General features: G+C 44.4%; 13 non-coding genes across 13 annotated transcripts; all 13 read right to left on the bottom strand.

Moving 5' to 3' along the window:
* Positions 1–5,348: 5,348 nt before the first annotated feature.
* Positions 5,349–5,539, bottom strand: LOC141243977 (U2 spliceosomal RNA). The gene has a single exon (XR_012307987.1). It is a non-coding gene; the product is annotated as a U2 spliceosomal RNA (small nuclear RNA).
* Positions 5,540–6,654: 1,115 nt separating this feature from the next.
* On the bottom strand, positions 6,655–6,845 carry LOC141243951 (U2 spliceosomal RNA). Its single transcript, XR_012307962.1, has one exon. It is a non-coding gene; the product is annotated as a U2 spliceosomal RNA (small nuclear RNA).
* A 1,115-nt stretch (positions 6,846–7,960) lies between these two features.
* Positions 7,961–8,151, bottom strand: LOC141243953 (U2 spliceosomal RNA). The gene has a single exon (XR_012307964.1). It is a non-coding gene; the product is annotated as a U2 spliceosomal RNA (small nuclear RNA).
* Positions 8,152–9,267: 1,116 nt separating this feature from the next.
* Positions 9,268–9,458, bottom strand: LOC141243948 (U2 spliceosomal RNA). Its single transcript, XR_012307960.1, has one exon. It is a non-coding gene; the product is annotated as a U2 spliceosomal RNA (small nuclear RNA).
* Positions 9,459–10,573: 1,115 nt separating this feature from the next.
* Positions 10,574–10,764, bottom strand: LOC141243947 (U2 spliceosomal RNA). The gene has a single exon (XR_012307959.1). It is a non-coding gene; the product is annotated as a U2 spliceosomal RNA (small nuclear RNA).
* Positions 10,765–11,879: 1,115 nt separating this feature from the next.
* LOC141243946 (U2 spliceosomal RNA) lies at positions 11,880–12,070 on the bottom strand. The gene has a single exon (XR_012307958.1). It is a non-coding gene; the product is annotated as a U2 spliceosomal RNA (small nuclear RNA).
* A 1,115-nt stretch (positions 12,071–13,185) lies between these two features.
* On the bottom strand, positions 13,186–13,376 carry LOC141243952 (U2 spliceosomal RNA). Its single transcript, XR_012307963.1, has one exon. It is a non-coding gene; the product is annotated as a U2 spliceosomal RNA (small nuclear RNA).
* Positions 13,377–14,492: 1,116 nt separating this feature from the next.
* LOC141243945 (U2 spliceosomal RNA) lies at positions 14,493–14,683 on the bottom strand. The gene has a single exon (XR_012307957.1). It is a non-coding gene; the product is annotated as a U2 spliceosomal RNA (small nuclear RNA).
* Positions 14,684–15,798: 1,115 nt separating this feature from the next.
* LOC141243944 (U2 spliceosomal RNA) lies at positions 15,799–15,989 on the bottom strand. Its single transcript, XR_012307956.1, has one exon. It is a non-coding gene; the product is annotated as a U2 spliceosomal RNA (small nuclear RNA).
* A 1,115-nt stretch (positions 15,990–17,104) lies between these two features.
* LOC141243942 (U2 spliceosomal RNA) lies at positions 17,105–17,295 on the bottom strand. Its single transcript, XR_012307954.1, has one exon. It is a non-coding gene; the product is annotated as a U2 spliceosomal RNA (small nuclear RNA).
* Positions 17,296–18,410: 1,115 nt separating this feature from the next.
* On the bottom strand, positions 18,411–18,601 carry LOC141243941 (U2 spliceosomal RNA). The gene has a single exon (XR_012307953.1). It is a non-coding gene; the product is annotated as a U2 spliceosomal RNA (small nuclear RNA).
* Positions 18,602–19,716: 1,115 nt separating this feature from the next.
* Positions 19,717–19,907, bottom strand: LOC141243940 (U2 spliceosomal RNA). Its single transcript, XR_012307952.1, has one exon. It is a non-coding gene; the product is annotated as a U2 spliceosomal RNA (small nuclear RNA).
* Positions 19,908–21,022: 1,115 nt separating this feature from the next.
* LOC141243965 (U2 spliceosomal RNA) lies at positions 21,023–21,213 on the bottom strand. The gene has a single exon (XR_012307976.1). It is a non-coding gene; the product is annotated as a U2 spliceosomal RNA (small nuclear RNA).
* Positions 21,214–21,397: the final 184 nt, after the last annotated feature.

The raw sequence follows: 21,397 nt of genomic DNA, 5'->3' as shown, positions 1-21,397 counted from the left end.
ATACAGGCACCTCAAAAGCAATCGGACATCGCAAATCCCTTTCTTGCCACTTTAAACGAAACAAATACGCTCCAAATAAATACCTACACATAGATGAAAACTTTCCATCCGCCCTAATCACTTTCAAAACAAACACAACGATATTCACACCAAAAAACACGTCCAAATTCGGAAAACCCAAACCACCTTTTTCCACTCTTTTAACCAAAATTTCTCTCCTAGCTCTCTCCATTTTCGAGTTCCACAAAAAAACAAATAAAATTCTATTCAAGCTTCTCATACATATATATCCTGGTGGAAATACTACCGCAATATATAAAAATATTGGCAACACCACACTCTTAACAATTAAAATCTTCCCAAAAAAGGATAAACTCCTCAATTTCCAAAAATTCAACTTCTGCTCAACTTTTCCTTTCGCATCATCCCAACTTTCTTTCCCATCCAAACTCTCTGAAAACTTCACACCCAAAACTTTAATAGGTCCATTCACTACATTCACACCTACATCCCTACTTAAACTTCCGCCTCCAAAACCCTTACACTCACTCTTTTCCCAATTCACTTTAAACGCAGATGCACCACAAAAAATAGACACTAACAACTTCACCCGCCTCACCGAACATTCAGAATCACATAATACACACACGTCATCCATATAACCACTCACCTTCCATTCTTTTCCTCCACCTCCCGGCACTTGCACACCACGAATTACCTTATCTTTCCTCAGCATACACAACAATGGCTCAATTGCACAAATAAATGCTACAGGGGACAAAGGACACCCCTGTCGCACACCCGAAAACACATTCACTTTCCTACCCACATACCCATTCATTAAAACACAGCTATAAACACCCGCATACAAACTTCTCACTCGCCCAACAAAATCAGCCGGAAAACCCATTTTTAACAACACTCTGAACAAAAAACCATGCGACAACCTATCATAAGCCTTTTCAAAATCCAAACTTAACAAAAATACACTCTTCTTACGACCCATGCAATCCCATAGACAATCTCTTAACATACACACACACTCATGAATCCGCCTCCCAGGTACCGCACAACACTGCTCATCCCCAATCACACTCTCTATCACATCACGCACCCTATTAGCCATAAGTTTTGCATAGATTTTATAATCACAATTAAGTAACGTTATTGGCCTCCAATTCCTCAGACTTTTCAAATCCCCTTTCTTAGGAATTAACACAACCATACCTGCACGCATACTCTCAGCCACCTCCATGTTTCCCCACATATACTTACATACATCCACAAAGTCCTTACCAATCACACCCCACATCACACGATAAAATTCTACTGGGAGGCCATCCTCCCCCGGCGTCTTATTCAAAGCCATACTACACATAACCTTCCATACCTCATCACCAGTCACCTCACCCATCACTCTCTCTCTTTCTGCTTCACTCAACTTACTCTCTAACACACTCAAAACATCATTCTCCAAACATTCATCCCTCTGTTTCACTGCATACAGATCCTCATAAAACTTAGCCACCTCTTCACACATATCCTCTCCACTCACCTCACTTCCATCTGCTCCATACACCACGCTCATACTCTGTTTCTTTCCAAAAACTTTTTTAAAGAAAAACCGAGAACATTTCTCATCCTGCTCCATCTTATCAATCTTTGCCCTAAACACTATGCTTCTCCCTCTCTCCAACAAAAACTCACTAATCTCCTTTTTTACCTCTAAAATATCCTCCTCCACCTCAACTCCTCCTTCCCTTAACTTATACAAAACGCTCAACCGCGCGTTCAGTTTAACAAAACTCTCTCTTTTAATTGCTGCATACTTGTATCCTAAATTTTTAAAGAACATTTTTGTTTGTTTCTTCACCCAGTCCCACCACTCACAAACATTCCCAAACTCATTTTTATGCTTACACCATTCTTCATACCGCCTTTCATACTCCTTTCTCACATCTTCATTCTCTAACAGTTTAACATTTAACTTCCACAATCCTCTCCCAAACACTCCATCAACTTTTATATCCAACTCACACAACATACACACATGATCTGAAAAAAGAACGTTTTCCTGCCTATAATTAACAGAAACCATATTTTTAGAAATAAAACAATAATCCAATCTGGATTGTACCCTACCACTCTCAGAAAAGAAAGTGTTCAACAAAGGATTCATGTTACACACGCGCTGCATATCACACAACCCAAAATCATTCACTAACTCCAATAATGCTTTCCCAGACACATCCACATTCACTCTCCCCACATCACAGTTCATATCACCCACAATTACCACAGGTATTCTTCCTGGAACAAAAAGCTTAATTTTTTCAAATAAATTTTTGCGCTCATTTTTTTCAACTGGCGCATAAACATTAATAACACAAAACTTTACATTCTTGTATACAAAATTAGCAAGGATACATCTCCCCACCTCAATAACCAAATAATCACTCAAAACAACCTCCCTTCCTTTAACCAAAATACCCACACCATCATTCTTATTACATGCACTCCCCGACCACACAGACGCTCCATAAGACCATTCATCCCCTTTCACACCATCCACTACCCCACATTCTTGTAAACAAAAAATAGATGCATTTTGCATAGCTAAAAACTCAAAAATAGCAGCTCTTCTTACTTTACTTTTAAACACTCTTACGTTTTGGGACACTATGGTAAATCCCATAATACTTCTACTCCTTCACCAATTACACAAAGAAATAGCCTTTGGCCTAAACCAAAGCTCACAGGAGGACAAAAAGAAAAAACATTTACAATATTATATGGTGACACTATCCAGCACCACCACTATCCTCCTCCGCCATCAGAACAGAACAGCTGGTTTCCGACCCGCTGGCTTCACCAGCCACACTCCTCATTCTGGCAGTTCTGATCTTCCTCTGAGGCTCACTAAAATCTGCATCATCACTGCCCCCACCATCCTCCCTACGACTCTTCTTTGCACCCCTATCATCCTCCGAAGAAAAATCTTCAATGTTTTCAGGACCCGAAGGGTGTTCAGGACTGTCGGGTTCCGAGATTTGCACTTCACATCCTGTTGCGTCCATTGCCTCTCCAAAAGTCATCATCTCAGGCAGCTCTGCTTCCACCACTTTCCTAGATATTCTCGCAGACACTGCCTTTTTCTCCACCTTTGCCACTTCCCTCCAGAACTCCTTTTCTTCCCTCCGCTTCTTCCTCATTTCTTCAGCAGAAGAAGAACATGGTCTCAGGGACACCTCCTCTGGCGCCGTAGAGGGAGAGGCTCTACCAGTTTCTCGCCTCCTTCCCTCTCTCTCCTCCCTCTCCAATCTTTCCAGCACTTTCAGTGCGCTTGCCATATGCCTCCTCTCCAGCTCCTCCTCCTTCTGTTCTTTATCAGAACGTCTAGGTGCACTCATAGGACAGTCCTTATACATGTGATCACTACTCCCACAGACATCACAGGACTTGGCCTCTGGACACTGGTTGGCCATATGCCCCTCCTTTCTGCAATTTCGGCAACACTGCCCTTTAAGGCATGTTACCATGGTATGTCCGAAAGAAAAGCATCTACGGCAAAACATGGGCTGGCCTGGGTAAAAGAGGAAACCTCTATGGCCTGCAACGGAAAAATTTGATGGAGGGTGTCTAAAGCCCCCCACACTGTCAGGATCCCTTTTCAATTTCACACGGAATTTATACTGACAGTTAAAGATTCCTAGACAATTGACTTGCTTCACTCCCTTCCGCACATATTCACAGTAGCGAGAGAGGAAGCACTCCAGCAGCTCAGGGTCTGTAAAAGGGTTATAGACAGTCACAGTCACCTCCTTTTCTTGCAGACCAAACAAAGGTTCCCATCTAACTCCTTCCAAGCAGGGGTCACTAGAGTGACCACGGAGCCATTCAAAGACATTAAGGCAAACATCCTGGTCCATAAAGGTAACGTCATAATTACCTTGACGTGAAAATTCGTTGACACTGAAGATCTCAGAACGTCTTGCTCCAGCTTTGCCTTCAACGATGTCTTGGACAATGAAAACCACGTTGTTCTTGTTCTGGTCAGATGGATGCACGGACAAACGGATGGTGTTCTTCACAAAAGACATCTTGGATTCTGTCGGTATGGAATACCACAGGAAAAAGCAGAAAATCCTCCACAAAAGGGTCCGGATTCCTCCAGGAGACTCGCACCAATCAAGGTACAGTCATACGATCGCAGCCAAAAGGCCGAGAAGCGATAACCAGAATTGGTTTCAAACTACGGAGCCACCCAAGGATCCTGAAAAGTCCATTTGTGGAGATGAGCTCCTGGACTCCCGTTAAGAAGACATGTTGTCAACCTCTAGATCCCTTACATGCCTGCACTTTTCGGCTTGCTGCTGCTGCAATCCACGCGTTTTAGATCTGCATAACTCCACCTCTTTAAACACAGCACCTTCACCCCCTGCTGTTCCCACCCGCCTCAACACCGTTGGAAGGGAGGAGAACCAATTAAGGCGGGGGGTGGGGTGGAACGAGCAGCTGTCTACCCTTAGCAGGAGGGCTCCTGATTACATACCTCTCCTGCTGCTGCTGCTGCTGGCTGTCCAGCAGCAGACTGAAGGTGGCTGCTGCTGTGCACAGGTATATAAAGGCTCAGAGCCTATTATGACACGCGCAGCCAGCGTTCCATTGCCACATTCCATCTACTGCAGGCAGGATACCTGGCTGGCTGAATGTCGCTGAGAAGCTCACAGAGACCGCCATAAGCAACAGTTTAACAGAATGCCACAGACTAATCAACCAAACTTTTTGGGTTGGGTTCTCTTTTATAGTCTGCAGGCATTAAATGAAAGAAGTCAGTGTTCCAGCAGAAGGAGACAACGTTTCAGAAAAGGCATTGTAGCAAACCAAAAAAGAAATTTTAAGCGCAGCAGAGTAACCAGCGCACATACCTGTTAGCTCAGGTGAGTTTAAAAGGCTGCTGTTGATAACAAGGGCATTTGCTAAATAGATGGTGTGTGTGCAACAATATACTGAAAGGTCAATTATATTGTGCAGCTTATCTCACCACCTGTAGTTATTTAGGTGAAAGCTCCAAAATGCTTGCCTAATATGTCTGTTTATCCAAAAGGAAGTAAAAAGGGAGAGCTAGAAAGATAGCATTGCATCACATTACATGGCAATGCAATGCACAGTTGCTGAAGTTGAACCAAAATGAGCTTGTAATCTGGCTTCTGCAACTTTGAACATGAAAAATCCAATGAGGAGAAGAAAAGCAAAGCCAAAGAGTCCATCCCAAAATCCGACAAACAAGCAAAATGAACAAAAAACATTGAATTCAATTCTTTCTGATTTTAGAAACTGCATTAAAGAAGGGGTGCACCGGTCCTGGAGATACTGCAATACCAGGTCAATGCGTGTAGTGGACAGAGCAAGCTCTTTTTCCATCTCCCTGTTCTAAAAATCCATTTAATATATGGTCCCCAGATAGGGGACGTATCAGATATTAAACTGATAAGAACAGATACTACACTTGATCTTAGCCAAAAGGCCGAGAAGCGATAACCAGAATTGGTTTCAAACTACGGAGCCACCCAAGGATCCTGAAAAGTCCATTTGTGGAGATGAGCTCCTGGACTCCCGTTAAGAAGACATGTTGTCAACCTCTAGATCCCTTACATGCCTGCACTTTTCGGCTTGCTGCTGCTGCAATCCACGCGTTTTAGATCTGCATAACTCCACCTCTTTAAACACAGCACCTTCACCCCCTGCTGTTCCCACCCGCCTCAACACCGTTGGAAGGGAGGAGAACCAATTAAGGCGGGGGGTGGGGTGGAACGAGCAGCTGTCTACCCTTAGCAGGAGGGCTCCTGATTACATACCTCTCCTGCTGCTGCTGCTGCTGGCTGTCCAGCAGCAGACTGAAGGTGGCTGCTGCTGTGCACAGGTATATGAAGGCTCAGAGCCTATTATGACACGCGCAGCCAGCGTTCCATTGCCACATTCCATCTACTGCAGGCAGGATACCTGGCTGGCTGAATGTCGCTGAGAAGCTCACAGAGACCGCCATAAGCAACAGTTTAACAGAATGCCACAGACTAATCAACCAAACTTTTTGGGTTGGGTTCTCTTTTATAGTCTGCAGGCATTAAATGAAAGAAGTCAGTGTTCCAGCAGAAGGAGACAACGTTTCAGAAAAGGCATTGTAGCAAACCAAAAAAGAAATTTTAAGCGCAGCAGAGTAACCAGCGCACATACCTGTTAGCTCAGGTGAGTTTAAAACGCTGCTGTTGATAACAAGGGCATTTGCTAAATAGATGGTGTGTGTGCAACAATATACTGAAAGGTCAATTATATTGTGCAGCTTATCTCACCACCTGTAGTTATTTAGGTGAAAGCTCCAAAATGCTTGCCTAATATGTCTGTTTATCCAAAAGGAAGTAAAAAGGGAGAGCTAGAAAGATAGCATTGCATTACATTACATGGCAATGCAATGCACAGTTGCTGAAGTTGAACCAAAATGAGCTTGTAATCTGGCTTCTGCAACTTTGAACATGAAAAATCCAATGAGGAGAAGAAAAGCAAAGCCAAAGAGTCCATCCCAAAATCCGACAAACAAGCAAAATGAACAAAAAACATTGAATTCAATTCTTTCTGATTTTAGAAACTGCATTAAAGAAGGGGTGCACCGGTCCTGGAGATACTGCAATACCAGGTCAATGCGTGGAGTGGACAGAGCAAGCTCTTTTTCCATCTCCCTGTTCTAAAAATCCATTTAATATATGGTCCCCAGATAGGGGACGTATCAGATATTAAACTGATAAGAACAGATACTACACTTGATCTTAGCCAAAAGGCCGAGAAGCGATAACCAGAATTGGTTTCAAACTACGGAGCCACCCAAGGATCCTGAAAAGTCCATTTGTGGAGATGAGCTCCTGGACTCCCGTTAAGAAGACATGTTGTCAACCTCTAGATCCCTTACATGCCTGCACTTTTCGGCTTGCTGCTGCTGCAATCCACGCGTTTTAGATCTGCATAACTCCACCTCTTTAAACACAGCACCTTCACCCCCTGCTGTTCCCACCCGCCTCAACACCGTTGGAAGGGAGGAGAACCAATTAAGGCGGGGGGTGGGGTGGAACGAGCAGCTGTCTACCCTTAGCAGGAGGGCTCCTGATTACATACCTCTCCTGCTGCTGCTGCTGCTGGCTGTCCAGCAGCAGACTGAAGGTGGCTGCTGCTGTGCACAGGTATATAAAGGCTCAGAGCCTATTATGACACGCGCAGCCAGCGTTCCATTGCCACATTCCATCTACTGCAGGCAGGATACCTGGCTGGCTGAATGTCGCTGAGAAGCTCACAGAGACCGCCATAAGCAACAGTTTAACAGAATGCCACAGACTAATCAACCAAACTTTTTGGGTTGGGTTCTCTTTTATAGTCTGCAGGCATTAAATGAAAGAAGTCAGTGTTCCAGCAGAAGGAGACAACGTTTCAGAAAAGGCATTGTAGCAAACCAAAAAAGAAATTTTAAGCGCAGCAGAGTAACCAGCGCACATACCTGTTAGCTCAGGTGAGTTTAAAAGGCTGCTGTTGATAACAAGGGCATTTGCTATATAGATGGTGTGTGTGCAACAATATACTGAAAGGTCAATTATATTGTGCAGCTTATCTCACCACCTGTAGTTATTTAGGTGAAAGCTCCAAAATGCTTGCCTAATATGTCTGTTTATCCAAAAGGAAGTAAAAAGGGAGAGCTAGAAAGATAGCATTGCATCACATTACATGGCAATGCAATGCACAGTTGCTGAAGTTGAACCAAAATGAGCTTGTAATCTGGCTTCTGCAACTTTGAACATGAAAAATCCAATGAGGAGAAGAAAAGCAAAGCCAAAGAGTCCATCCCAAAATCCGACAAACAAGCAAAATGAACAAAAAACATTGAATTCAATTCTTTCTGATTTTAGAAACTGCATTAAAGAAGGGGTGCACCGGTCCTGGAGATACTGCAATACCAGGTCAATGCGTGGAGTGGACAGAGCAAGCTCTTTTTCCATCTCCCTGTTCTAAAAATCCATTTAATATAAGGTCCCCAGATAGGGGACGTATCAGATATTAAACTGATAAGAACAGATACTACACTTGATCTTAGCCAAAAGGCCGAGAAGCGATAACCAGAATTGGTTTCAAACTACGGAGCCCCTTAAGGATCCTGAAAAGTCCATTTGTGGAGATGAGCTCCTGGACTCCCGTTAAGAAGACATGTTGTCAACCTCTAGATCCCTTACATGCCTGCACTTTTCGGCTTGCTGCTGCTGCAATCCACGCGTTTTAGATCTGCATAACTCCACCTCTTTAAACACAGCACCTTCACCCCCTGCTGTTCCCACCCGCCTCAACACCGTTGGAAGGGAGGAGAACCAATTAAGGCGGGGGGTGGGGTGGAACGAGCAGCTGTCTACCCTTAGCAGGAGGGCTCCTGATTACATACCTCTCCTGCTGCTGCTGCTGCTGGCTGTCCAGCAGCAGACTGAAGGTGGCTGCTGCTGTGCACAGGTATATAAAGGCTCAGAGCCTATTATGACACGCGCAGCCAGCGTTCCATTGCCACATTCCATCTACTGCAGGCAGGATACCTGGCTGGCTGAATGTCGCTGAGAGGCTCACAGAGACCGCCATAAGCAACAGTTTAACAGAATGCCACAGACTAATCAACCAAACTTTTTGGGTTGGGTTCTCTTTTATAGTCTGCAGGCATTAAATGAAAGAAGTCAGTGTTCCAGCAGAAGGAGACAACGTTTCAGAAAAGGCATTGTAGCAAACCAAAAAAGAAATTTTAAGCGCAGCAGAGTAACCAGCGCACATACCTGTTAGCTCAGGTGAGTTTAAAAGGCTGCTGTTGATAACAAGGGCATTTGCTAAATAGATGGTGTGTGTGCAACAATATACTGAAAGGTCAATTATATTGTGCAGCTTATCTCACCACCTGTAGTTATTTAGGTGAAAGCTCCAAAATGCTTGCCTAATATGTCTGTTTATCCAAAAGGAAGTAAAAAAGGGAGAGCTAGAAAGATAGCATTGCATCACATTACATGGCAATGCAATGCACAGTTGCTGAAGTTGAACCAAAATGAGCTTGTAATCTGGCTTCTGCAACTTTGAACATGAAAAATCCAATGAGGAGAAGAAAAGCAAAGCCAAAGAGTCCATCCCAAAATCCGACAAACAAGCAAAATGAACAAAAAACATTGAATTCAATTCTTTCTGATTTTAGAAACTGCATTAAAGAAGGGGTGCACCGGTCCTGGAGATACTGCAATACCAGGTCAATGCGTGGAGTGGACAGAGCAAGCTCTTTTTCCATCTCCCTGTTCTAAAAATCCATTTAATATATGGTCCCCAGATAGGGGACGTATCAGATATTAAACTGATAAGAACAGATACTACACTTGATCTTAGCCAAAAGGCCGAGAAGCGATAACCAGAATTGGTTTCAAACTACGGAGCCACCCAAGGATCCTGAAAAGTCCATTTGTGGAGATGAGCTCCTGGACTCCCGTTAAGAAGACATGTTGTCAACCTCTAGATCCCTTACATGCCTGCACTTTTCGGCTTGCTGCTGCTGCAATCCACGCGTTTTAGATCTGCATAACTCCACCTCTTTAAACACAGCACCTTCACCCCCTGCTGTTCCCACCCGCCTCAACACCGTTGGAAGGGAGGAGAACCAATTAAGGCGGGGGGTGGGGTGGAACGAGCAGCTGTCTACCCTTAGCAGGAGGGCTCCTGATTACATACCTCTCCTGCTGCTGCTGCTGCTGGCTGTCCAGCAGCAGACTGAAGGTGGCTGCTGCTGTGCACAGGTATATAAAGGCTCAGAGCCTATTATGACACGCGCAGCCAGCGTTCCATTGCCACATTCCATCTACTGCAGGCAGGATACCTGGCTGGCTGAATGTCGCTGAGAAGCTCACAGAGACCGCCATAAGCAACAGTTTAACAGAATGCCACAGACTAATCAACCAAACTTTTTGGGTTGGGTTCTCTTTTATAGTCTGCAGGCATTAAATGAAAGAAGTCAGTGTTCCAGCAGAAGGAGACAACGTTTCAGAAAAGGCATTGTAGCAAACCAAAAAAGAAATTTTAAGCGCAGCAGAGTAACCAGCGCACATACCTGTTAGCTCAGGTGAGTTTAAAAGGCTGCTGTTGATAACAAGGGCATTTGCTAAATAGATGGTGTGTGTGCAACAATATACTGAAAGGTCAATTATATTGTGCAGCTTATCTCACCACCTGTAGTTATTTAGGTGAAAGCTCCAAAATGCTTGCCTAATATGTCTGTTTATCCAAAAGGAAGTAAAAAGGGAGAGCTAGAAAGATAGCATTGCATCACATTACATGGCAATGCAATGCACAGTTGCTGAAGTTGAACCAAAATGAGCTTGTAATCTGGCTTCTGCAACTTTGAACATGAAAAATCCAATGAGGAGAAGAAAAGCAAAGCCAAAGAGTCCATCCCAAAATCCGACAAACAAGCAAAATGAACAAAAAACATTGAATTCAATTCTTTCTGATTTTAGAAACTGCATTAAAGAAGGGGTGCACCGGTCCTGGAGATACTGCAATACCAGGTCAATGCGTGGAGTGGACAGAGCAAGCTCTTTTTCCATCTCCCTGTTCTAAAAATCCATTTAATATATGGTCCCCAGATAGGGGACGTATCAGATATTAAACTGATAAGAACAGATACTACACTTGATCTTAGCCAAAAGGCCGAGAAGCGATAACCAGAATTGGTTTCAAACTACGGAGCCACCCAAGGATCCTGAAAAGTCCATTTGTGGAGATGAGCTCCTGGACTCCCGTTAAGAAGACATGTTGTCAACCTCTAGATCCCTTACATGCCTGCACTTTTCGGCTTGCTGCTGCTGCAATCCACGCGTTTTAGATCTGCATAACTCCACCTCTTTAAACACAGCACCTTCACCCCCTGCTGTTCCCACCCGCCTCAACACCGTTGGAAGGGAGGAGAACCAATTAAGGCGGGGGGTGGGGTGGAACGAGCAGCTGTCTACCCTTAGCAGGAGGGCTCCTGATTACATACCTCTCCTGCTGCTGCTGCTGCTGGCTGTCCAGCAGCAGACTGAAGGTGGCTGCTGCTGTGCACAGGTATATGAAGGCTCAGAGCCTATTATGACACGCGCAGCCAGCGTTCCATTGCCACATTCCATCTACTGCAGGCAGGATACCTGGCTGGCTGAATGTCGCTGAGAAGCTCACAGAGACCGCCATAAGCAACAGTTTAACAGAATGCCACAGACTAATCAACCAAACTTTTTGGGTTGGGTTCTCTTTTATAGTCTGCAGGCATTAAATGAAAGAAGTCAGTGTTCCAGCAGAAGGAGACAACGTTTCAGAAAAGGCATTGTAGCAAACCAAAAAAGAAATTTTAAGCGCAGCAGAGTAACCAGCGCACATACCTGTTAGCTCAGGTGAGTTTAAAACGCTGCTGTTGATAACAAGGGCATTTGCTAAATAGATGGTGTGTGTGCAACAATATACTGAAAGGTCAATTATATTGTGCAGCTTATCTCACCACCTGTAGTTATTTAGGTGAAAGCTCCAAAATGCTTGCCTAATATGTCTGTTTATCCAAAAGGAAGTAAAAAGGGAGAGCTAGAAAGATAGCATTGCATTACATTACATGGCAATGCAATGCACAGTTGCTGAAGTTGAACCAAAATGAGCTTGTAATCTGGCTTCTGCAACTTTGAACATGAAAAATCCAATGAGGAGAAGAAAAGCAAAGCCAAAGAGTCCATCCCAAAATCCGACAAACAAGCAAAATGAACAAAAAACATTGAATTCAATTCTTTCTGATTTTAGAAACTGCATTAAAGAAGGGGTGCACCGGTCCTGGAGATACTGCAATACCAGGTCAATGCGTGGAGTGGACAGAGCAAGCTCTTTTTCCATCTCCCTGTTCTAAAAATCCATTTAATATATGGTCCCCAGATAGGGGACGTATCAGATATTAAACTGATAAGAACAGATACTACACTTGATCTTAGCCAAAAGGCCGAGAAGCGATAACCAGAATTGGTTTCAAACTACGGAGCCACCCAAGGATCCTGAAAAGTCCATTTGTGGAGATGAGCTCCTGGACTCCCGTTAAGAAGACATGTTGTCAACCTCTAGATCCCTTACATGCCTGCACTTTTCGGCTTGCTGCTGCTGCAATCCACGCGTTTTAGATCTGCATAACTCCACCTCTTTAAACACAGCACCTTCACCCCCTGCTGTTCCCACCCGCCTCAACACCGTTGGAAGGGAGGAGAACCAATTAAGGCGGGGGGTGGGGTGGAACGAGCAGCTGTCTACCCTTAGCAGGAGGGCTCCTGATTACATACCTCTCCTGCTGCTGCTGCTGCTGGCTGTCCAGCAGCAGACTGAAGGTGGCTGCTGCTGTGCACAGGTATATAAAGGCTCAGAGCCTATTATGACACGCGCAGCCAGCGTTCCATTGCCACATTCCATCTACTGCAGGCAGGATACCTGGCTGGCTGAATGTCGCTGAGAAGCTCACAGAGACCGCCATAAGCAACAGTTTAACAGAATGCCACAGACTAATCAACCAAACTTTTTGGGTTGGGTTCTCTTTTATAGTCTGCAGGCATTAAATGAAAGAAGTCAGTGTTCCAGCAGAAGGAGACAACGTTTCAGAAAAGGCATTGTAGCAAACCAAAAAAGAAATTTTAAGCGCAGCAGAGTAACCAGCGCACATACCTGTTAGCTCAGGTGAGTTTAAAAGGCTGCTGTTGATAACAAGAGCATTTGCTAAATAGATGGTGTGTGTGCAACAATATACTGAAAGGTCAATTATATTGTGCAGCTTATCTCACCACCTGTAGTTATTTAGGTGAAAGCTCCAAAATGCTTGCCTAATATGTCTGTTTATCCAAAAGGAAGTAAAAAGGGAGAGCTAGAAAGATAGCATTGCATCACATTACATGGCAATGCAATGCACAGTTGCTGAAGTTGAACCAAAATGAGCTTGTAATCTGGCTTCTGCAACTTTGAACATGAAAAATCCAATGAGGAGAAGAAAAGCAAAGCCAAAGAGTCCATCCCAAAATCCGACAAACAAGCAAAATGAACAAAAAACATTGAATTCAATTCTTTCTGATTTTAGAAACTGCATTAAAGAAGGGGTGCACCGGTCCTGGAGATACTGCAATACCAGGTCAATGCGTGGAGTGGACAGAGCAAGCTCTTTTTCCATCTCCCTGTTCTAAAAATCCATTTAATATAAGGTCCCCAGATAGGGGACGTATCAGATATTAAACTGATAAGAACAGATACTACACTTGATCTTAGCCAAAAGGCCGAGAAGCGATAACCAGAATTGGTTTCAAACTACGGAGCCCCTTAAGGATCCTGAAAAGTCCATTTGTGGAGATGAGCTCCTGGACTCCCGTTAAGAAGACATGTTGTCAACCTCTAGATCCCTTACATGCCTGCACTTTTCGGCTTGCTGCTGCTGCAATCCACGCGTTTTAGATCTGCATAACTCCACCTCTTTAAACACAGCACCTTCACCCCCTGCTGTTCCCACCCGCCTCAACACCGTTGGAAGGGAGGAGAACCAATTAAGGCGGGGGGTGGGGTGGAACGAGCAGCTGTCTACCCTTAGCAGGAGGGCTCCTGATTACATACCTCTCCTGCTGCTGCTGCTGCTGGCTGTCCAGCAGCAGACTGAAGGTGGCTGCTGCTGTGCACAGGTATATAAAGGCTCAGAGCCTATTATGACACGCGCAGCCAGCGTTCCATTGCCACATTCCATCTACTGCAGGCAGGATACCTGGCTGGCTGAATGTCGCTGAGAGGCTCACAGAGACCGCCATAAGCAACAGTTTAACAGAATGCCACAGACTAATCAACCAAACTTTTTGGGTTGGGTTCTCTTTTATAGTCTGCAGGCATTAAATGAAAGAAGTCAGTGTTCCAGCAGAAGGAGACAACGTTTCAGAAAAGGCATTGTAGCAAACCAAAAAAGAAATTTTAAGCGCAGCAGAGTAACCAGCGCACATACCTGTTAGCTCAGGTGAGTTTAAAAGGCTGCTGTTGATAACAAGGGCATTTGCTAAATAGATGGTGTGTGTGCAACAATATACTGAAAGGTCAATTATATTGTGCAGCTTATCTCACCACCTGTAGTTATTTAGGTGAAAGCTCCAAAATGCTTGCCTAATATGTCTGTTTATCCAAAAGGAAGTAAAAAAGGGAGAGCTAGAAAGATAGCATTGCATCACATTACATGGCAATGCAATGCACAGTTGCTGAAGTTGAACCAAAATGAGCTTGTAATCTGGCTTCTGCAACTTTGAACATGAAAAATCCAATGAGGAGAAGAAAAGCAAAGCCAAAGAGTCCATCCCAAAATCCGACAAACAAGCAAAATGAACAAAAAACATTGAATTCAATTCTTTCTGATTTTAGAAACTGCATTAAAGAAGGGGTGCACCGGTCCTGGAGATACTGCAATACCAGGTCAATGCGTGGAGTGGACAGAGCAAGCTCTTTTTCCATCTCCCTGTTCTAAAAATCCATTTAATATATGGTCCCCAGATAGGGGACGTATCAGATATTAAACTGATAAGAACAGATACTACACTTGATCTTAGCCAAAAGGCCGAGAAGCGATAACCAGAATTGGTTTCAAACTACGGAGCCACCCAAGGATCCTGAAAAGTCCATTTGTGGAGATGAGCTCCTGGACTCCCGTTAAGAAGACATGTTGTCAACCTCTAGATCCCTTACATGCCTGCACTTTTCGGCTTGCTGCTGCTGCAATCCACGCGTTTTAGATCTGCATAACTCCACCTCTTTAAACACAGCACCTTCACCCCCTGCTGTTCCCACCCGCCTCAACACCGTTGGAAGGGAGGAGAACCAATTAAGGCGGGGGGTGGGGTGGAACGAGCAGCTGTCTACCCTTAGCAGGAGGGCTCCTGATTACATACCTCTCCTGCTGCTGCTGCTGCTGGCTGTCCAGCAGCAGACTGAAGGTGGCTGCTGCTGTGCACAGGTATATAAAGGCTCAGAGCCTATTATGACACGCGCAGCCAGCGTTCCATTGCCACATTCCATCTACTGCAGGCAGGATACCTGGCTGGCTGAATGTCGCTGAGAAGCTCACAGAGACCGCCATAAGCAACAGTTTAACAGAATGCCACAGACTAATCAACCAAACTTTTTGGGTTGGGTTCTCTTTTATAGTCTGCAGGCATTAAATGAAAGAAGTCAGTGTTCCAGCAGAAGGAGACAACGTTTCAGAAAAGGCATTGTAGCAAACCAAAAAAGAAATTTTAAGCGCAGCAGAGTAACCAGCGCACATACCTGTTAGCTCAGGTGAGTTTAAAAGGCTGCTGTTGATAACAAGGGCATTTGCTAAATAGATGGTGTGTGTGCAACAATATACTGAAAGGTCAATTATATTGTGCAGCTTATCTCACCACCTGTAGTTATTTAGGTGAAAGCTCCAAAATGCTTGCCTAATATGTCTGTTTATCCAAAAGGAAGTAAAAAGGGAGAGCTAGAAAGATAGCATTGCATCACATTACATGGCAATGCAATGCACAGTTGCTGAAGTTGAACCAAAATGAGCTTGTAATCTGGCTTCTGCAACTTTGAACATGAAAAATCCAATGAGGAGAAGAAAAGCAAAGCCAAAGAGTCCATCCCAAAATCCGACAAACAAGCAAAATGAACAAAAAACATTGAATTCAATTCTTTCTGATTTTAGAAACTGCATTAAAGAAGGGGTGCACCGGTCCTGGAGATACTGCAATACCAGGTCAATGCGTGGAGTGGACAGAGCAAGCTCTTTTTCCATCTCCCTGTTCTAAAAATCCATTTAATATATGGTCCCCAGATAGGGGACGTATCAGATATTAAACTGATAAGAACAGATACTACACTTGATCTTAGCCAAAAGGCCGAGAAGCGATAACCAGAATTGGTTTCAAACTACGGAGCCACCCAAGGATCCTGAAAAGTCCATTTGTGGAGATGAGCTCCTGGACTCCCGTTAAGAAGACATGTTGTCAACCTCTAGATCCCTTACATGCCTGCACTTTTCGGCTTGCTGCTGCTGCAATCCACGCGTTTTAGATCTGCATAACTCCACCTCTTTAAACACAGCACCTTCACCCCCTGCTGTTCCCACCCGCCTCAACACCGTTGGAAGGGAGGAGAACCAATTAAGGCGGGGGGTGGGGTGGAACGAGCAGCTGTCTACCCTTAGCAGGAGGGCTCCTGATTACATACCTCTCCTGCTGCTGCTGCTGCTGGCTGTCCAGCAGCAGACTGAAGGTGGCTGCTGCTGTGCACAGGTATATAAAGGCTCAGAGCCTATTATGACACGCGCAGCCAGCGTTCCATTGCCACATTCCATCTACTGCAGGCAGGATACCTGGCTGGCTGAATGTCGCTGAGAAGCTCACAGAGACCGCCATAAGCAACAGTTTAACAGAATGCCACAGACTAATCAACCAAACTTTTTGGGTTGGGTTCTCTTTTATAGTCTGCAGGCATTAAATGAAAGAAGTCAGTGTTCCAGCAGAAGGAGACAACGTTTCAGAAAAGGCATTGTAGCAAACCAAAAAAGAAATTTTAAGCGCAGCAGAGTAACCAGCGCACATACCTGTTAGCTCAGGTGAGTTTAAAAGGCTGCTGTTGATAACAAGGGCATTTGCTAAATAGATGGTGTGTGTGCAACAATATACTGAAAGGTCAATTATATTGTGCAGCTTATCTCACCACCTGTAGTTATTTAGGTGAAAGCTCCAAAATGCTTGCCTAATATGTCTGTTTATCCAAAAGGAAGTAAAAAGGGAGAGCTAGAAAGATAGCATTGCATCACATTACATGGCAATGCAATGCACAGTTGCTGAAGTTGAACCAAAATGAGCTTGTAATCTGGCTTCTGCAACTTTGAACATGAAAAATCCAATGAGGAGAAGAAAAGCAAAGCCAAAGAGTCCATCCCAAAATCCGACAAACAAGCAAAATGAACAAAAAACATTGAATTCAATTCTTTCTGATTTTAGAAACTGCATTAAAGAAGGGGTGCACCGGTCCTGGAGATACTGCAATACCAGGTCAATGCGTGGAGTGGACAGAGCAAGCTCTTTTTCCATCTCCCTGTTCTAAAAATCCATTTAATATATGGTCCCCAGATAGGGGACGTATCAGATATTAAACTGATAAGAACAGATACTACACTTGATCTTAGCCAAAAGGCCGAGAAGCGATAACCAGAATTGGTTTCAAACTACGGAGCCACCCAAGGATCCTGAAAAGTCCATTTGTGGAGATGAGCTCCTGGACTCCCGTTAAGAAGACATGTTGTCAACCTCTAGATCCCTTACATGCCTGCACTTTTCGGCTTGCTGCTGCTGCAATCCACGCGTTTTAGATCTGCATAACTCCACCTCTTTAAACACAGCACCTTCACCCCCTGCTGTTCCCACCCGCCTCAACACCATTGGAAGGGAGGAGAACCAATTAAGGCGGGGGGTGGGGTGGAACGAGCAGCTGTCTACCCTTAGCAGGAGGGCTCCTGATTACATACCTCTCCTGCTGCTGCTGCTGCTGGCTGTCCAGCAGCAGACTGAAGGTGGCTGCTGCTGTGCACAGGTATATAAAGGCTCAGAGCCTATTATGACACGCGCAGCCAGCGTTCCATTGCCACATTCCATCTACTGCAGGCAGGATACCTGGCTGGCTGAATGTCGCTGAGAAGCTCACAGAGACCGCCATAAGCAACAGTTTAACAGAATGCCACAGACTAATCAACCAAACTTTTTGGGTTGGGTTCTCTTTTATAGTCTGCAGGCATTAAATGAAAGAAGTCAGTGTTCCAGCAGAAGGAGACAACGTTTCAGAAAAGGCATTGTAGCAAACCAAAAAAGAAATTTTAAGCGCAGCAGAGTAACCAGCGCACATACCTGTTAGCTCAGGTGAGTTTAAAAGGCTGCTGTTGATAACAAGGGCATTTGCTAAATAGATGGTGTGTGTGCAACAATATACTGAAAGGTCAATTATATTGTGCAGCTTATCTCACCACCTGTAGTTATTTAGGTGAAAGCTCCAAAATGCTTGCCTAATATGTCTGTTTATCCAAAAGGAAGTAAAAAGGGAGAGCTAGAAAGATAGCATTGCATCACATTACATGGCAATGCAATGCACAGTTGCTGAAGTTGAACCAAAATGAGCTTGTAATCTGGCTTCTGCAACTTTGAACATGAAAAATCCAATGAGGAGAAGAAAAGCAAAGCCAAAGAGTCCATCCCAAAATCCGACAAACAAGCAAAATGAACAAAAAACATTGAATTCAATTCTTTCTGATTTTAGAAACTGCATTAAAGAAGGGGTGCACCGGTCCTGGAGATACTGCAATACCAGGTCAATGCGTGGAGTGGACAGAGCAAGCTCTTTTTCCATCTCCCTGTTCTAAAAATCCATTTAATATATGGTCCCCAGATAGGGGACGTATCAGATATTAAACTGATAAGAACAGATACTACACTTGATCTTAGCCAAAAGGCCGAGAAGCGATAACCAGAATTGGTTTCAAACTACGGAGCCACCCAAGGATCCTGAAAAGTCCATTTGTGGAGATGAGCTCCTGGACTCCCGTTAAGAAGACATGTTGTCAACCTCTAGATCCCTTACATGCCTGCACTTTTCGGCTTGCTGCTGCTGCAATCCACGCGTTTTAGATCTGCATAACTCCACCTCTTTAAACACAGCACCTTCACCCCCTGCTGTTCCCACCCGCCTCAACACCGTTGGAAGGGAGGAGAACCAATTAAGGCGGGGGGTGGGGTGGAACGAGCAGCTGTCTACCCTTAGCAGGAGGGCTCCTGATTACATACCTCTCCTGCTGCTGCTGCTGCTGGCTGTCCAGCAGCAGACTGAAGGTGGCTGCTGCTGTGCACAGGTATATAAAGGCTCAGAGCCTATTATGACACGCGCAGCCAGCGTTCCATTGCCACATTCCATCTACTGCAGGCAGGATACCTGGCTGGCTGAATGTCGCTGAGAAGCTCACAGAGACCGCCATAAGCAACAGTTTAACAGAATGCCACAGACTAATCAACCAAACTTTTTGGGTTGGGTTCTCTTTTATAGTCCGCAGGCATTAAATGAAAGAAGTCAGTGTTCCAGCAGAAGGAGACAACGTTTCAGAAAAGGCATTGTAGCAAACCAAAAAAGAAATTTTAAGCGCAGCAGAGTAACCAGCGCACATACCTGTTAGCTCAGGTGAGTTTAAAAGGCTGCTGTTGATAACAAGGGCATTTGCTAAATAGATGGTGTGTGTGCAACAATATACTGAAAGGTCAATTATATTGTGCAGCTTATCTCACCACCTGTAGTTATTTAGGTGAAAGCTCCAAAATGCTTGCCTAATATGTCTGTTTATCCAAAAGGAAGTAAAAAGGGAGAGCTAGAAAGATAGCATTGCATCACATTACATGGCAATGCAATGCACAGTTGCTGAAGTTGAACCAAAATGAGCTTGTAATCTGGCTTCTGCAACTTTGAACATGAAAAATCCAATGAGGAGAAGAAAAGCAAAGCCAAAGAGTCCATCCCAAAATCCGACAAACAAGCAAAATGAACAAAAAACATTGAATTCAATTCTTTCTGATTTTAGAAACTGCATTAAAGAAGGGGTGCACCGGTCCTGGAGATACTGCAATACCAGGTCAATGCGTGGAGTGGACAGAGCAAGCTCTTTTTCCATCTCCCTGTTCTAAAAATCCATTTAATATATGGTCCCCAGATAGGGGACGTATCAGATATTAAACTGATAAGAACAGATACTACACTTGATCTTAGCCAAAAGGCCGAGAAGCGATAACCAGAATTGGTTTCAAACTACGGAGCCACCCAAGGATCCTGAAAAGTCCATTTGTGGAGATGAGCTCCTGGACTCCCGTTAAGAAGACATGTTGTCAACCTCTAGATCCCTTACATGCCTGCACTTTTCGGCTTGCTGCTGCTGCAATCCACGCGTTTTAGATCTGCATAACTCCACCTCTTTAAACACAGCACCTTCACCCCCTGCTGTTCCCACCCGCCTCAACACCGTTGGAAGGGAGGAGAACCAATTAAGGCGGGGGGTGGGGTGGAACGAGCAGCTGTCTACCCTTAGCAGGAGGGCTCCTGATTACATACCTCTCCTGCTGCTGCTGCTGCTGGCTGTCCAGCAGCAGACTGAAGGTGGCTGCTGCTGTGCACAGGTATATAAAGGCTCAGAGCCTATTATGACACGCGCAGCCAGCGTTCCATTGCCACATTCCATCTACTGCAGGCAGGATACCTGGCTGGCTGAATGTCGCTGAGAAGCTCACAGAGACCGCCATAAGCAACAGTTTAACAGAATGCCACAGACTAATCAACCAAACTTTTTGGGTTGGGTTCTCTTTTATAGTCTGCAGGCATTAAATGAAAGAAGTCAGTGTTCCAGCAGAAGGAGACAAAGTTTCAGAAAAGGCATTGTAGCAAACCAAAAAAGAAATTTTAAGCGCAGCAGAGTAACCAGCGCACATACCTGTTAGCTCAGGTGAGTTTAAAAGGCTGCTGTTGATAACAAGGGCATTTGCTAAATAGATGGTGTGTGTGCAACAATATACTGAAAGGTCAATTATATTGTGCAGCTTATCTCACCACCTGTAGTTATTTAGGTGAAAGCTCCAAAATGCTTGCCTAATATGTCTGTTTATCCAAAAGGAAGTAAAAAGGGAGAGCTAGAAAGATAGCATTGCATCACATTACATGGCAATGCAATGCACAGTTGCTGAAGTTGAACCAAAATGAGCTTGTAATCTGGCTTCTGCAACTTTGAACATGAAAAATCCAATGAGGAGAAGAAAAGCAAAGCCAAAGAGTCCATTCCAAAATCCGACAAACAAGCAAAATGAACAAAAAACATTGAATTCAATTCTTTCTGATTTTAGAAACTGCATTAAAGAAGGGGTGCACCGGTCCTGGAGATACTGGAATACCAGGTCAATGCGTGGAGTGGACAGAGCAAGCTCTTTTTCCATCTCCCTGTTCTAAAAATCCATTTAATATATGGTCCCCAGATAGGGGACGTATCAGATATTAAACTGATAAGAACAGATACTACACTTGATCTTAGCCAAAAGGCCGAGAAGCGATAACCAGAATTGGTTTCAAACTACGGAGCCACCCAAGGATCCTGAAAAGTCCATTTGTGGAGATGAGCTCCTGGACTCCCGTTAAGAAGACATGTTGTCAACCTCTAGATCCCTTACATGCCTGCACTTTTCGGCTTGCTGCTGCTGCAATCCACGCGTTTTAGATCTGCAAAACTCCACCTCTT

Source organism: Phyllobates terribilis, unplaced genomic scaffold (assembly GCF_046119375.1).
Source record: "Phyllobates terribilis strain yellow unplaced genomic scaffold, ASM4611937v1 Scaffold_1274__1_contigs__length_337103, whole genome shotgun sequence".
NCBI lineage: Eukaryota > Metazoa > Chordata > Amphibia > Anura > Dendrobatidae > Phyllobates > Phyllobates terribilis.
The sequence above is the reverse complement of the archived record's forward strand: the minus strand, read 5'-3'. Positions and strand labels throughout refer to the sequence as shown.